Raw genomic sequence first — 17,360 nt, 5'->3', positions numbered from 1 at the left:
TGCTAATTGAAAAGGCTGTAAATTAACCGGCTGCTGTGTCTGAGGAGGAGCTGCCGCACACAGGAGGACATTGTCCTGGTGAGGGGACGGGGAGGGGGCTAAATATAGAGCCAGCACTCCCCAGGGGCCCCGAGGGGCCTCATGAATTAGCGCACGGCCAGCGGAGGTGAGCTCAGGGACACACATTAACACACACATTCGTAGAAAGTGTGACTAAAACAAAGAGGTTTGAAATATTTGATCTGCATATAAACGGCATAATTAACAGTCTTCTTTGACGGATATTAACGAATGAAACATTAGACGGAAACTGAATTAAAGTCGATTATTACGCAGCAGTCTGTGACTTCTGAGGGTCGTCTGAATGAATTAAAAGAAACGTGAACCTTTGTTTCTCCTCTGGCTCGTTACTGAAACTCCGAAACCAGCGACGTCACTTTTATTGTGCTGCTTTCAGACGCTTTTCACAAGTATTCAAACCAAAGAAAACTGCTGTGATTTCTTCAAAAGCAGAGGGGAAAAGGCGACGATAACTTAGTAAGAAATGTTCCACAGACTGCAAGAAATCAGTCGACTGAGAAAATGATTTTACTTAAAAGGCCGGGAAAAATGTTGTGGGAAAAAAGAAAAAACTGGGGAAAACTATGTTTATAATTAGCTTAATTACATATTTAAAATGATGTTACAGATTATTGTAAAGTCTTAAGCATCTTTTCCAAGTCAGTTATTTTATTTATTTATTTATTACAATTAATTTTATTTTTTGTTTTGCTTTTATTACTAATTTTCTGGTATATTAATTATTTTTTTTCCCCTAATTTCTTGCTAGATCTCCTAATTAACAGTCCAGCCCCCAAAATTAAAAATGAATAGACAGAGGCAGATATTATGGTATTTATATATAAATGAAGGAACAGAATGTTTTAAATTCAGGATTTTTACTTATTAAAAGTGTTTTTAAATTGTTAGTATTACTATGTAGAATTACTACTTTTCTTCAATAAAATATCTGAATACTTTCTCTTAACTTTCTGTGTTTTTGTGAACATTACTGACATTTTACCTTATCTGAATTGATTTTTATGATTTTAACTAATCATTTGATTTTTTTAAACACTTAAGTTTTGTTTTGGTTTTGTTTCTGTTTTGTTATTTCTTTTAGGTCTTTTTTGCTGAATTTCCTCGCTGGCCTGTTTTTATTTTAAAGCACTTTGTGTTTCTTTTTTTAAAAGGCTCGACATAAATAAAGTTTACTATTATTATCTTGCTTTTATTTATTTATCTTTTCTGGCACGAACATCTCACACTTGTTTACTTTTACTTTAGTAATATTTAGAAAGCAGGACTTTTACTTGTAAAGGAGATTTTTACCATGTACTTTAACTCAAGTCAAATATTCTTAAAACACAGACCCAGTACACACACACACACACACACACACACACACACACACACACACACACACACACACACACGGGGCTGTCAGGCCGGGCTGACTGATTTACTTGGCACTTGAGGAATGACATAAACAGAGAGCAGCCGGCCCCAGGAGGGAAAACAGCGGCAATGTTTACTCTGTGTTTGTTTACAAGGATGGGATTGTACCGCCGCCCAGAGTCCAGGCCGCTGTTTGGAGAGCGCTCGCCGCTCTGCGCCCGCCGACACACGGCACAATAAATCACTTAGCTGTAATTGCCCCGACGTTACATGCATCATTGGAAAAGTTAAACCATTAAACGACAAACCTTGTTAAAGCTGTTGAGCAGGGAGTCACGCAGGAGGCCCCGCTCAGTGTAAAGTGGCCACTGTTTCACCACACACACACACACACACACACACACACACACACACACTGAAACACACGCTGCCAGACAGTGGGGGCTAATGGGGTTTCAGTGGTAAGGTAAGAACCACCTGTCTTTGCAGGGTTTATGGAGGACAACCAGGAGACTGATGGAGAGAAAACTGTGTGTGTGTGTGTGTGTGTGTGTGTGTGTGTGTGTGTGTGTGTGTGGGCAGGGGGAGGAGGTGGGGGAGGTGGAGGAGGAGGGGGATAGCGGGCTCATTCAGGTCCAGGTAGAGGAGACCCAGACTGGGCTGCAGACACAAACACAGGCCCTGTCTGATCCACTGCAGCACTCACGCTATTCTGTACGCACGCACGCACGCACGCACGCACGCACGCACGCACGCACGCACATGATGCAGAAGCCCCTTTTTATATCGTGAGTTGAAACAATTGTTTGAGTCCGTTTATTACAGTGCAACATGTTCTCACTGTGTGTGTGTGTGTGTGTGTGTGTGTATATTTCTGCTACTAACACTTCTAATAAAGGTTAAAGACGGCAGATTTTACTGGGAGCAACTGTGAAAACAGAACAACAAGCGGACAACAAAATCACAGAGAGTGAAAAGAAGAAAAACAAGGAAAAGAGTTAAAAACACGAAACTGGATTCACTAAAGTGGAAACTGTCAAATAAGCTGCAGTGATGTTTCTGCATGTCCGTATCTTCGGTATGAGTTACGCGTAACTGCAGCTCTGCGAATTCTGGACGACCGGCAGGTATGAAATATATTAAGACTCAGAATCATGTCAGTCAAATCAGATTTGGCTGTTCAGCACTGAGCGAGACTATTCGTTCCTTATTTTCTCCACAGAGTTTAAAAGTTTGAATGTCCCACTCGGCTTGACGGTGAAATTCACATAATGTATTAGGAATGTATTTAATAATGTATTTAATGTATTTGGAAATGATAAAACAATGGAAATAATAATCCAGATTACATATTTGAAATTATGTTACAAAATTATGATAAAGTCCTTTTTGGGGGTTGTTTTTTTTTATTTCAAATTTCATTTTTTTTAAATTTATTTTTACTAAATTTTCAGATAATTTTCTTGTATTTTTAAAATTTCTTGTTAAATTTTGGGTAATTTCTTTTTAATGGCCTTGAAAGAAAGCAAGCTATTTTTCTGAGTTTCAAAGGGTAAATTAAATTTTTTAAAAAAACATGTTTTTAGCTCTTATTGCTCTTTAGACCAGGTGCTCTAGATATTTTAAATAGGGCCCATAGTTTCCGCCTCACTGCAGGTCTCAGAGTTGACCCCCCCACTACTTTTATATGAGCGTCACCATGACAACCAGTGCGACCAATGACGACCATAACTGATGTGCTCACCTGTAAACGAGGCTTGGGACCGAAAGGTCAGAGCGGAGAGAAACAATGAGGAGAGACGGCAGCAGACTTCACAAAAACAGCAAATATTAGGAAACACTGTGGAAGTGTGGCACAGAGGATATTTATATATATATTTATTCTCTATTTAAATAATTCATTTTTTAACGAGATATGCACGAGCTCCCCTGTGAGTCGGTCTGTAAAAATGGGGAACTGGTTGCATTTTTCAGTTGGCCATTAAAAGTCGAAATGCAACTGAGGGACAGCCGCTAATTCTATTTTCCTTTAATTAATTTTTTCGGAATAAATCTTTGATATTTTTTAAATATTTTACCCCAAGTCTGCCGTGATCCGTGAGCGAGGTTCCTACAGCTTGAGACTTTTTTTGTTTTAAGGTATGTTTTCGATTTACCAACAGAAGCGGGAGATTTCTGACCTTTCTGGTCGGCTTTCTGGCCGATTTTGTGTTTCTCAGTGTGAATGTGAGATTCCCATCATGATGAGTTTAAGATTAAGAATTTATTCAATTATTAAATTATATTGCAAATGCGACCAGTCATTTTGAGATTTTATAATGAAATCTTACTTCCTTTCTCTGAGCATTTCTAAGACTTTAAAAATGTTTTATTTAACTTAATACCATTTCAGACTTTATTTCCAGGTTTTTTTAAGGATCCGCGGGACTCCTGAAGAGGAGCAAAAAACAAGGAGCAGATTTCACCTTTTTACCAAAACAACAGAAACAGGAGAGACGTGACATTTTCACAGACGATAAAGACGTGCTGTACTCACAGTGCGGGCTCTCCTTGCCGCCGGCTTTCAGCAGCAGTTTGGCGATGGGTGTGTTGTTGGTCATGATGGCGATGTCCAGCGGCGTCAGGCCCTGGCTGTTGGGGGTGTTGAGGTCCAGCTCCTCGGCCGAGAACTGGTAGAGGAGGATCTGCACCGTGTCCAGGTCCTGCTGCTCCACCGCCTCGAAGATGCAGTCGCTGCCCTGCATCGTCTGCACGAGGAAACAAACGCCAAAAAATGAACTACTGGAGGGAAAAACAAGAGCACGACATTAACTTCCACATGAGAAAACAAGCACCAAAACATTTACGACTGAATGTGAAAACGCGCCAAAAATTGACTTTACGACTGTAGGAGAAAAAAGCGCTCATGTTGACCACCCTGGACAGACTTTGTCACGTGATTATCATAAAGAGAAAACTCTATTTTGTACGTGAAGAATCTTTTGTGGAAACTGAGGCGAGTTCAGCAAAAATAAAGCACACGAAGAATTACTGCGCCATTGTTCTACCTGTGACTGTAAGTGTCAATATAAAGACGCAGCGTGCAGAAAAACAAGCACCTGCTGGTTTTTATAAACTCATCCTTCAGTTTCAAAGATACAGCAGGATCAAATTTTAGTTTTTAAACTGTGTTTAAAAATGACTAATAAATCTACCTTGCACCTTTTCAACCTCCGGCTGTGTTTTGTGGACTAAAGACTTCAGCCGACTTTCCATCAGCATGAGGGTCCGGAGGTGGGCACTGGATTTTCATTTTTGGATGAACTATCCCTTTAAAGTTACGCATATTTAAGGGCCGAGCTGATGAATGCTGTCAGTTAATAAGTTGCCACCTTGGTGACAATGTTGGTAAGGTTACATCACCGTGCAGTAAGTGTTTTTTTTTTTTCAGTTCATGAACGTTTACGTAACGTTTCGGTCGACTAAAAAAAGTCTTCAGTGTTTGGTTGAACTTTCAGCTTTTTAATTCATCTTCACAGTGAAGTTGTGTAACAGTCAAGTCTGAGTTATACTTGATCTCTGCACCTCTTTTCTGCACTTTTGTTACTTATTCTGGTGATCTTTTGAAAAATTGTAATTTCATTTTAGCTTTTATAACGTTTCTCTTCATTTTTATTGTAAGCTTCTGTCCTTTTCATATCGTTTATCGCTCCTCGAAGCGCTCTGAATAGCTCTGTTGTATGAATCGTGCAGCATAAATAAAGCTGCCTTGCCTTAAAGTGGGCTTCTGAACTTTATAAAGAATCAGCCGGCTTTAACAAACAACTGACTGTCAGCTGTCGGGGCTGACGGGGTTAATCCAAACACGCCGGTGGCTGATTTAATCAAACATTGTTGTTGCTGCTCTGATTACAGAGTTTGACCTGATTAACCTGTTGTGCTGCAGATTAAAAATAATAATAATACATCTGAGCCGTGTTTGAAACACCTGTCGAACAAACACATCAGCCTGCAGGAAAGTGGCGTCTTCGACCTGCAGTCGACTTCCTGTCCTCTCCTCAGCACGAACATAACGTTCGAGCTCATGATGACGGAAAACAGCTGCAGCCAAACTGTGAGCCAAACCGTATTCATTATCAACTGAAGAGTTTGTCGTTATTCAAACACATTTTGCAGCTCGTCAGGACGAAGACTAAGTCTGTTATTAATCAGTCTCCTCCAGGGACACAAAACTCTGTCAGGGGGACATTTCTGCAAAATGACAGGGGGACAGGGGCCACTCGAAGCGGCCCCAAAACATGTCTCTGGGATTTTAGGACATTTCCCAAATTAAAGCACATTTGTAGGATTTTTTACAAATTTTTAGGATGTTTTTCAGGATTTGGAACTTTTTAAGGATTTTAGGACATAATTAGGATTTATGGACATTCCTGAGATTTTACGACACTTCTCAGATTTTGGGGCATTTCTCAGATTTTAGGACATTTCTCTGATATAAGGACATTTAGGACATTTACAGGATTTAGGACATTAGCGTCTCAGCTGTGTCCTCTGTCGGGGGTGTGGGGGATCCTCCTCTGGCTCTTTTTTTGATCTATTTTGATGCTGTTTTATGTCTCTGACGCCTTACGGATTCAGTGTGAATCACTTTATTTCCCTGTGAATTAGATAACGTTTGGGGGGCCACCTGGCACCATTTCGGGGGCCAGATTTGAGCCGTGTTCCTGAGTATCAGTGGCATCCATCAGTCTAACAGCTGATTCACTTTTCATGACTTATTTATTAATTTGACAGTTTTTTACTATAATTCTGAGCCGTCCGGCGTTGACAGATTTCGCTCGTCCTCCGTCTGCGCTCTTTCATGTCTGCTGTTGTGACTGATCTGTAAATGTCAGTCACACACACACACTCCAAACACTCGTCACACATGATGAATGTCAGAGTCCAAATGTGTGTGAGAGGTGCTGCTGGAGAGTGAGAAGTGCTCCAAATGCTCTCCAGCGACGCCGTCCATCGAGTGTCCTCGAGCAAGGCTCTCGAGCTGAGGGAAGACAGAGTGAGGACAGCGGAGCGGCCGGTGATGTAACCGCAGCTGCGGGCGGCGGCTCACAGATCCAATAACAGACGTGACACATGAAAGGACGCAGCGTTCAGGGCTGGTAACAGAATTAGTGAAACCGGATCGTTATTGATCCTTCTGTCTGAGACACGAGCAGCCGGACGAGTTTCCTTCAGACTCTCATGTGGACAATCTTTTCTTCTTTAACATCATTCAGACGAAATCTGAATCATGTTGACGAGCGGCTCGGTACCAACGAGCACAAAGTCTAATACTAATGTCACAAAGTCTACATACTGTAGACAATCAATCCATCAATCCATCAGTCATTTCCCGGTCACATGATATTACACAAAGTCCAACTGCAGTGAGAGAAATCAGCTCCTTTAACCTGTTCTCTGTAATTTATTACATTTTTTTGTGTCTTAAATTATTGGCTGCTGCTTGATAATTGTGCAAGTTTCCGGATGGTTCTAGTGATCAATAGTTTGTGTGTGTGAAATGATTTAACTGTCCACACACCTCCACCCCAACAAGACCGCCGCATGGCCGCTCCTGCCAAAACATGACAGCCAAATATGGTCAAAATGACCTCATCAGCTGGAAAATAGTCAAAATGACAAATTCAGAGTCAAAAGCCCAGAAGGACACCCAGAAATAATACAAGTCCTGTTTTTCTGCTCTGATGGCTGTGGGATCAAAAATGTCAGTTTGAATGGGTTTCAATGGAGCATTTTTGGACCTGAACAGTCTGAATGTAACTATTTAGTTTCCACAGTGTATTTTAGACTTATTGTAGGAGCTGAGCTGCAAATTCACTGATTACACTCAAATACACAATCTGGACTACATTTAGGACACATGCATCAACACACACACAGTTATCAAGACATGATAAGAGACTAAAATGCAACATTTAACTGGTAAAGCACGAGCTGATTTTATTATGAAGGAGTCACAGGAAATGTTTGTCAGTGAGATTATTTTTGGCATTTTTTGACTACGGATCAGTTTAAAATATTGGTGGGTGATGCAGCAGGAAGCAGCAGTGAGCTGTTCACACCTGCAAAATCCCGCCGAGTGCAGCATAACAACACAGTGACGCAGAAATACCAATTATTGCTTTATTTTCCATTTTGAAAGAACAATAGCTCACTTCGATGCCTCGGAGGTCTGTGACCTACAGTGTTGTTCGGTATGGGGTCAGAGGAACTGTAAAACTGTCACTATTTTCTGATGTTTTAAAGAGAAAATGGTTATCTAACACATTTGTTTGTCTCTCAGATGATATCAAGGTGCTGGATGTTCACACAGTAATTTAAATGTTTTCTCCTCCTGTTAACTTTGTCTGACCGGCAGGTTTGTTCTCACATTATGATTCAGTGCAAACAACGATAATTAAATCTTCCTCCTCTCGCTCAGCGGCTCACTCACCGAGGCTTTGCGGAGGCGGTCCGTCTTGCCGAAGAAGTAGGCATCTTCAAAGGAGGAGGTGCTCCCTCGCAGCTTCTCCGACAGGTTCCTGTAGAGGCGCTTGGCGGCGTTCGGGGAGGCCGGCCCTCCGGGGCACTTCCTGGTCTGGGACAACTGCAGGTTCTGCATCTGCTGGGTCATAACGCCCGGGAGGCGTCTGCAGGGACGGAGAGACAAAAGTCAGGAAGCGTCCAGAAAATAAATGAATAAAACTGACTGAAATCTGCAGAATCGTCTGAGGGTTTAGAGGGAGAAGAAAGGCGTAAAACGCTCAAATCGCTCAGCAGGGGGCCCTTTAGTGCAACAACAGGAGGCCGGGGGCCAATCACAGCAGCCCCACACGTTTCTGAGATTTTACACAGTTTCCTGGGTTTTATACGATTTTTAGCATTTTAAGACATTTCTTGGATTTTAGGACATTTCTCAGATTTTAGAACATTTCTAGGATTTCAGGACCTTTTTAGGATTTTAGGAAATTTTCAGGATTTTAGTACATTTCTAGAATTTTAGGACATTACTGGGATTTTTGGATGTTTTTAGGATTTGAGGATATTTCTGGGATTTTAGGACATTTCCAGGATTAAAGGAAATTTTAAGGGTTTTACATGTTTCTGGGTAATTAGGGTTTTCTAGTTTTTCAGCATGTTTCTGCGATTTTGGGACATTACTAGGATGTAATGAAATTTCTCAGATTTTGGGACACCTCTGGAACTTCAGGACATATAGCATGTCTCTTTAGGACATTAGAGTCTTAGCTAGGACCTCTGTCGGGGGTTTTGGGGGATCCTCCACTGGCACTTTTTGGATAAACAAGCTCTATCTCTGACACCTTATGGATACTAAAATTATTTTAAAAATCTGCAGTGTCAATCACTTTATTTTCACTGTGAAACAGAAAATGACTGCAGGGCCACCAAGTGTCCTTTTTGGGGCCAGATTTGGCCCTCGAGCTGTAAGTTAAGTATCACTGGAGCAGAGAAAAGAGATCGAGGACGAGGTACAGAACAGATCGTGTAGAAAATCAGAAACGCGCCAGCTTCTGTGTGACCTGTCAGAGCTCCCGTCTCTCTGCTGTCACACTGTCACAAAACATTTTTTCAGTTTTTTCAGCTGGCGCCTGAATGACCCCCCGTCGCCTGCAGCCCACGCTTGTCCTCCACAGCACGCTCAAGCAGAAATGACAAGGCGCTATAAGTGGCTGCTGTGGAGAGAAAACACCTCGTACAGTCCACTGCCAACCAAAGCGGAAACAAACGCATGATCACATCTTTTTTCCTGTTGCACACAGCTGTATTAATGTGTCTTTGTACACTGATTCTCTGCATCAAACAGAAGCACTACATTCACCATCACGCGCTCATTATCTCGATGTGAAGTGGCTCTCGAGCTGCAGCGGCTGCAAGAAAACACACCTGCAGCGTCTGGTCATTAGCAGCCGTCAGATGATAATTGCTGCTTCGCCTGATTGTTCTGCACTCAGCTCAGCGGGACTTCACACGCTGCTGCTGATTGGCTCACTGCCTCTGCACCTAATGTGACCTGACAGCCTCCGTATCTCTTCGCCGAATCTGAATCCAGAATAAAAGCTGCTTGGAAACTGATCCGAAAAGGAGCTGATGTATTTAATGCAGATTTACATTAAAATAATCAGACTCTCTCGTATCTTTTAAGAGTTTCTGGTGACACACAACGTGCTCATAATGGCCCTCATCGATAAAACAAACGTACAACATAAAACTGGCCGTACGTTCGTTTCCACAAAAGCTCAGCAATTATCGACGTGAGCGGAGACTACGATCGAATCTCATGTCAGGTCAGCGTGTGGCGGTGCGGCAGCCATGTTTTTACTGGCCGCTCATTCACACGCTGCGGTCGCTGAGATAATAACATTTCAGGAATCTCATGCTAACGCTACTGTCGGATGATTTCATAAATCAGTTATTTTACTTCTTGAATCAATAATTTTGTAAAACAACAGTATTTTTATTCCTAAATTCACGGTTCTTTGTAAACGGCAGCTACAGCACCGTCCTGCGGGTCATGATCAGTGTTTGGTTAATAAAACAACGTTTCCATCATGCTGCACCTGCAGACTCAGGTGAGTGATGCACGAACATCAGCTGCAGACAGACCGAAAAAAAGAGACTGAAGATCAGTTCACAGCTGCTGAACTCAAACATTTTAAAACGGCGACACTAAACTGACACCAACTTTAAAGGCGACAGCCAGTCAAGTTCCCCTGTGTGTGTGTGTGTGTGTGTGTGTGTTTATGTTCATGAAATCTGAGCTTGTTAAACAGAATTGCTTTCAGCGCACAAATTGACCCAAACATCAATTCTTGAACACACATGCATGCACGCACAGATGCAACACACACACACACACACACACACACACACACACACACACACACAGACACACACACACACACACACACACACACACACACATACACAGAGATCTCAGCAAAAGGCTTTAAATTATTAAAAAGGAAGTAATTGCTTTTATAATTGTTCTGCAAATTTCACTGTTTAGCCTGACAGTAAATACACAGCAGACATCTGGAGCTCTGTGTGTGTGTGTGTGTGTGTGTGTGTGTGTGTATGTGTGTGTGTGTGTGTGTTATAAAATATTCATGCAGTTCTTAATGGAGGAGAACAACATTTTAATTCGACCTTATTTTTCACCTTTTGAATGTTAAACAGTTTACGTTTCAGTATCATAAAATATTCAGGGACTTGATGTTAAAACTACGTGAATGTTAAAACTGTTATCGCGTCATTATCGGCTCTCAGGGTTCACTGAGAGACGCATGATCTTTGCCATGAACACACAACAGTATCCCATTAAAAAAAACCTCCGTGAATAAATCCATTAAAATGCTCTGGTAATTAATGGCCCTGCTGGAGGATTTGAGGAAGTCCATGTGCCATAAACTGTCTCTGAAATCATCGCATTACCCTTCAATCTGCATCAAACGACTTTCGTTACTTCATTCACAAAATAATAAACTGATCCTGCCGTCAAACATACAAACACAGCTGGAAACATCTCGTCCTTGGTGGACGTAGTAACTTGTTTAGTGTGTTTATTAGACCGAAAGGTCCACAGACAGAGATGTCCTTAAAGGTAAGACATGATAGACGAGCTGCAGGCAGATAAACAAGAAAATAACAAACGGCCCCGAAGAGGATTTCACATCAGAGACCCGGGCCTGAATCAGAGTCCTCGACCCCAAAGTGCAGCCGGTTTGTGCAGCGTGAACACCTGGTAAGATGGTCCTGAACACGGTTCAATGTAACTCTGATCCAGTTCACATCACCTGCTGTGTCTCCATTCTGTAAACCACAGTGGACTCGTCAAATTGCGCCGCTCTGTCGGTGCTTTCACCGACCGTCCGCATCCAACCAGTAAGTGGCTGGACGGCGTCAGGTGAGAACGTGTTAGGACAGAACCGGCGGCGTTGTTATCATTCGCTGGCAGACGGCCTGACGTGTCCACACCCGACACGCGTGGGCAGCATCACTGAGAACGCGTACGGACCGAACCGGCCGCGTGCGCATGAAAGTGTCAGGTGATAATGTTGCCGGTAACCACGTAATTTAAGGAGCGCGAGTACGCTTACAGTGCTGACGGGCGGGTTTTTTTTGTTTTTTACACTTCGTCATGAGCCTCTTTTGCCTAAACCTACGCATCACGACGGTCTGCGTCAGCTGTCATGTGACCATGTTGTGTAAACATTACGACGTGCTTCGTCGTCCCACCACGTACATTTGTTGACATCGCAGTAACGGCCTGTAAACAGCTGACACATAAGGATACCCAAAACGTCACGAGTCGTAATGAGAACACGTTGAATATCCACACAAATGATAATTATTGATCAAAAAGGCGATTTACAACGTCCCATCACGAGCCCATTTCAGTCAGACTCTAATTCTCCTTTCATACAAAAAAAGCCTAAATTATGTTTTTATTAAAAAAAAATTTAATTTAAAAACAAGGACAAGAACATTTTTCTGGCTTTCAGAAGCAAAACAGTAGAAAAGAGAAAAGTAGAAAGATTTCAGAAACAGTTTCTTCTGATTTATTTATAACTACAATCCTATGTTTAATGTTTAAGAGGCTGTTTTTGTTTTATATATAACAGAAAACGGGTCACCGAGGCTCCATCACTGTCCAGAGACAAAAAGATACAACCTTATGATTCTGGGTTTGATGAGTTAAAATGTCAAAAATCGAGGACATTTCTGTGGCATTTCTACTTTTTTAATTTGTCGAAAAAAGTACTGAACTGTAAATTTTATGAAGACAGAACCAATATTTGATTTTCTTCATATCGCCCACCGTAATCATACCGAATTTAAGACTCCCGGAGTAATACACTACGACGTAATGTCCTTCATTTCCTTCACTGATGTAGAGGCGTGTGTGTGTGTGTGTGTGTGTGTGTGTGTGTGTGTGTGTGTGAGAGAGAGAGATGGAGGCAGGTACAGTTTTGGGTTGTGACTGCAGCTTCAGCCCAAAATCACTCATTCTGATACAGTACGATAAATTTAAAGGGTCATTCCGCCAATAATACATGTCAGGGTCGAACTCCGCCACCCGAGGGAACGCTTGTATAACAGCTGTCGTTGCCATAGCGCTTTTTCGTTGTTAGAAACCCATCAGTGAGCCACAGTGTGTCAATGACATGTTCCTGAATTACCTCACACACCGTCCTGCTGACACAAATACACACTACAGCACCAAACGTGCAGAAATAGTCCTCCAAAAATGCCAGATTTCTTCCGGTTTGTTTGCTAAAAACTACACCGATCTGCTGTTTTAGGAGCAGTTGTCCAGGTTAACCAGTCCTCTGAGCCACAGCTCAAGGTACATTAAACTGCAGGTAACCATGGCGACAGCACAGGTTAATTTAACCCAACAGCTCGGGTTAATCCGACCACAAACACACTTTCATATAACAGACTCAACGCTCTGCACATCATCTATTTTTGCCTCCTCAAGTATTTCCCTTCAATATCATGCTTGGTTTTTAATGCCGCTTTGGTGGATGCCTCTAAACACTACAATACCCATGAGCCTCAGCTGCTGTTGCCATGGCAAAGAACCCATTCAGAGGTTTGAATAAGAGCTTTATCGAAGAACAAAATATGACGCCACAGCAGCTGAATTCAACCAAAAGTAAAATAGTTTAAAACTGATGTGTGTGTCATCGGCTGGTTGCTACTGAAATGCACTCTGGGAGTTGTAGTTAACTTCTCCCTTGTAGTTTTTTTTTTACCTTTTACCTTTTTGTACCTTTTTTTTAAAAAAATCAATCAATTGTTTCTTGGATTTTAGGAGGTTTTTTTTAGGATTTTAGGATATTTATAGGATGTCAAGAAATTTCTAAGATTTTAGGATTTTTTTAAAGGATTTAAGGACATTTCTAGTATTTCAGGATGTTTCTCTGATTTTAGGAGGTTTCTAGGATTTCAGGATATTTCTGAGATTTAAGGTCGTGTCTAGAATTTCAGGACAATTCTAGGATTTTAGGACATTTTTTTCGGATTTTAGGACATTAGGGACGTAGCTAGGACCTCTGTCAGAGGTGTGGTGGATCCTCTGGCACTTTTTTGATCAACAAGCTCTAAGTTGATGCTGTTTTAGTCTCTGTGGAGACTAAAAGGACAAAAACAATTCCCAGTGTGAATCGCTTTATTTTTATGGTGAATTAGAAAACGGTTTGAGGGCCTTAAGCTGAGTATCACTGCCTCAGCATGAGCCATTTATATGTACACAGGGGGCAGGTCCCCGTCTATGGAGATCACTATGTTGCACCACCATGTTTCTACAGTAGCCTAGAAAGGACAAACCAAACACTGATGACAGAGAGGGACACGGTGTAAATGTAAGCCCCTCTGCAAAGAGCAGTGTCCGAGTTACACTGATTTATAACATTAAACTGCTTTATTCTGTGTTTTTACTGATTTACATCAGCTGCTCTGATTGTTTAGGAGATGAAGAGACCTCAGTGGATAATTTGGCTCCTGGTAAAAACCTCCTAAACATCTGGATCTCAGATCATTGGAGGAAAAGGATGAGCACGCGTTTGCATTTGGTGGGCGAGCCACAAGTCTCCAACATGTTAAACTGCATCGAAGAAATACAGATGTGTGACATGAAACTGCTTTATTCAGTGTTTTTACCTGTTTAAATCAGCTGCTCCGTTTGTTTTATGGAGGAAGACACCTCTGAGGATAATTCGGCTACCGACAAAAAAACCTCCTAAATAGTTTCAGCTGGTTACAATCAGCAATTCACCGCCAGGTGTCAACAAAAACATCCTCCCAAATCTTACACACTTCACCTTTAAAGGGTCGTTCTGCAAGTTATCAACCTTTTTTTCACGTATCAGGACACCCTGTGGTGCAGCAATGAGCCAATGCATGTGCATGTGCATGTGCGTGTGTGTGTGTGTGTGTGTGTGTGTCCTCACCTGTCCAGGCTGAGTGAGGATCGGGAGATTCCCGTGTACACCAGGGGCTTCAGGTCTTTGATCAGAGCATCTCCTGCTGCCCTCTGGTTCCACCTCTGGGCCAACCGAGAGATCTTACTGTCCGACCTGACACACACACACACACGCAAGCGCGCAAGTACACACGCACACGCACGCACACACACACACACACACACAGACACACACACACACACACACACACACACACACACACAGCAGAAGAGAGGGTAGATGAGAACGTGAGGAAAATAAATCCACACTGAAGAGAAACACAGTTTGTCCTCGACAGGTGTTTCCAGGTGAACTCACACGTGAACGAGAGGAAACAGATCCCAGAGAAGAAGAGGAAGAGGATGTTCGGAAAGTTCTCACACCTTCTGTCTATTTTCCTCCCCGTGTTCACAGTCCAAACATCCAAATGAAAAATAATCTCAATTTCTTCTCTTTAAATCCTCCAGGCCCCGTCGCGTCAAACTGTCACCGCAGACTCTTCACAGCATCGTCACCACCACGAATTTCATCGATCACTTCATCAAACGTCTCCTACATTTCTCCTCCTTCAGCGACTCAAAGCTGCAGTCTGACTTCACGCTGGACTGCAGCAAAATTCAACAAAGACGCAGCTCCCAGCAGTCCCAGCTTGACTCTAACTGGATCCCAGTGAGCTGCTGAACAATCCTGGCAAAAAAACAGAACTATTCTGCTTTCAAAAATTTTTTAAAAAGATGCAAAAGTTGCTCAAAAGATTTTTTTAAAAAAATGCTAGATGATTTTTTAAATTTCTGTCACTTTTTCTGCAGATTTTAACCCGAAAAGTGAAACTCAGGCGTCAGTAATGCTCACTACAAAGAGTGGAAATCCTCCGCAGGAAGTCCAACAGGCTGTTCAGCAGCAGATCTGCCCCAGCATCAGAGTCTCCTCGGCTGGGTTAAACCTCTCTGTCTGATGCCTCCTGGCTGCCTCTGGAGCTCCGGATCATCTCCGGAGGGGGGGGGGGGGGGAGGGGAGCCGGCCGGGCCAAGGTGGGTCGGTTTGATGCTCGATCCTGGGCGTGTGTGTGTGTGTGTGAGTGTGTGTGTGTGGAGGAGAGCGTGTGTCTCTAACTGCTCCCGATTGTGGAGCTCCGGCTCTGGCAGACTGTACTGAACACCTGTTCACTGCCAGCGGCGAGCGCATCGCGACGCATCGGCACACTGACTGAGACACACACACACACACACACACACACACACACACATACATACACACACACACACTTAGAGAGAGAGTGAATGAGTGGCTGAGCGAGAGGGAGGGAGGAATAATGAGATAGAGATGTTACAGAAGAGGAGGCGATACTCAGGCTTTATGTGTGTGTGTGTGTGTGTGTGTGTGTGTGTGTGTGCATATGTTGGTGTACCCAATGATATGAAAGACACACACACACACACACACACACACACACACACACACACACACACACGCTGTGTAAACCCCGGTGGAGGAGGGGCAGCAGCAGCTTCAGGCTTTGAAAAGAACAAAAAGCGGAGCGCGGGGAGGTGACGGTGCGAGGAACGGGAGATTAAATTCACTGAGATGCTTCAGAGGAAACGAGAGTCGCTGCAGCAGAATAAATAAACAAAAAGAAGAAAAGGCAATAAAATGCAATAAAATTCAGAACGTGGCGTAATTCCTGCTGAATAATTCTCCCTGAGGAGGCTGACGGGTCGAGGAAGTGTTCGAGTCACGGCTTCCTGTAACGCAGCTGTAATGATCACTAATTATGACGCTTAATGATGGTTTTCATTTTTCCATTTATGTAACCTGAAGCTCTGCAGTGTGCTTATTGAAAATAATGCTCTGACATGCTGCACGTTTGTTTTTCATGTTAATGTTTACTGTTTATATTGTTTGATTCCCCTGCTTGTCCTGCAGCTGCTGCACAATAATTTCCCTCTGGATGAACAAACATCAGCGGCTGTATCACACTCACAGTTATAAAAACATCGAAACACACATATTACACACTGATACTTTTCTTCTTTTAACCCTGAGAGACTGTTGGTGCAATTTATGTGCTTTTCATTCGGCATTTTGTGATCATCCGTCTGCGCGGTGTTCCTCACACAATCCAAAGATTACATTTTAGGCTGATTGGACACTCGAAATTGACCCCAAATTAATAAAAAAAAAAAAATCAAACAAAAGTTTAAATTTTTGGGAGGGTTTTCTCCTGGTGCTCAGGTTCCCTCCCACAATCCAATTATAATAAAAAACCCCAAACAAATACACGTTCGGTGTGTCTGCATCTCTGAATAACCATTTACAGAATGAATACAAATATATGGTGATGACAGAAGAGTGCTGGCATCTGTTTAAAATATGAATGAAGCAACGCCATTCAATACAATGTTCAACGCTACGTCATAAAAGATTATCCAAATAATATTTTAAGCAGTGGTTAGCTGAGCAAAACCTTGGGAAGAAGTTGCAAGTTACAAGTAACAAGCCAATTACCTGAGAAAAAAAAGAAACAAAAAAAAAGGTTAGTAATAAGTAGTTGACGTTTAAGTCATGCGACCATGATGTAGTTTTTTTTATAGCCTAATCAGCTTTTTGGTTCTGGTGATTTTATTTAGCTTCAAAAAACATAAAGTAGAGTTCATCCGTGAAGATTATCATGCTGAGCAAAACGTGCAAGCATTATAAACTTGTTCAGAAGTCACAGAATTTATTTTAGGTGATAAAAAAAAATCCCATAAGGTTTTTGAAGAGGGAACCAGTGCGATGCTAACTTCCTGGTTGGCCTACAAAAGTATGTCATCCCTTCACCGCTCTATGTTGCCAAAGATGTTCTCTTTTATTGTGAACATCATGGCTGTTATGATCGTGACGCTTTAATCTGACCTGGCAGCTGTCCGGTCGAGA

General features: G+C 42.3%; 1 pseudogene; it reads right to left on the bottom strand.

The window, feature by feature from the left end:
• LOC121958975 overlaps positions 1–17,360 on the bottom strand; it is an 87,358-nt pseudogene that overhangs the window by 31,544 nt on the left and 38,454 nt on the right.

Source organism: Plectropomus leopardus, chromosome 19, assembly GCF_008729295.1.
Source record: "Plectropomus leopardus isolate mb chromosome 19, YSFRI_Pleo_2.0, whole genome shotgun sequence".
Lineage (NCBI taxonomy): Eukaryota > Metazoa > Chordata > Actinopteri > Perciformes > Serranidae > Plectropomus > Plectropomus leopardus.
This window is presented reverse-complemented; position numbering and strand designations above follow the sequence as displayed.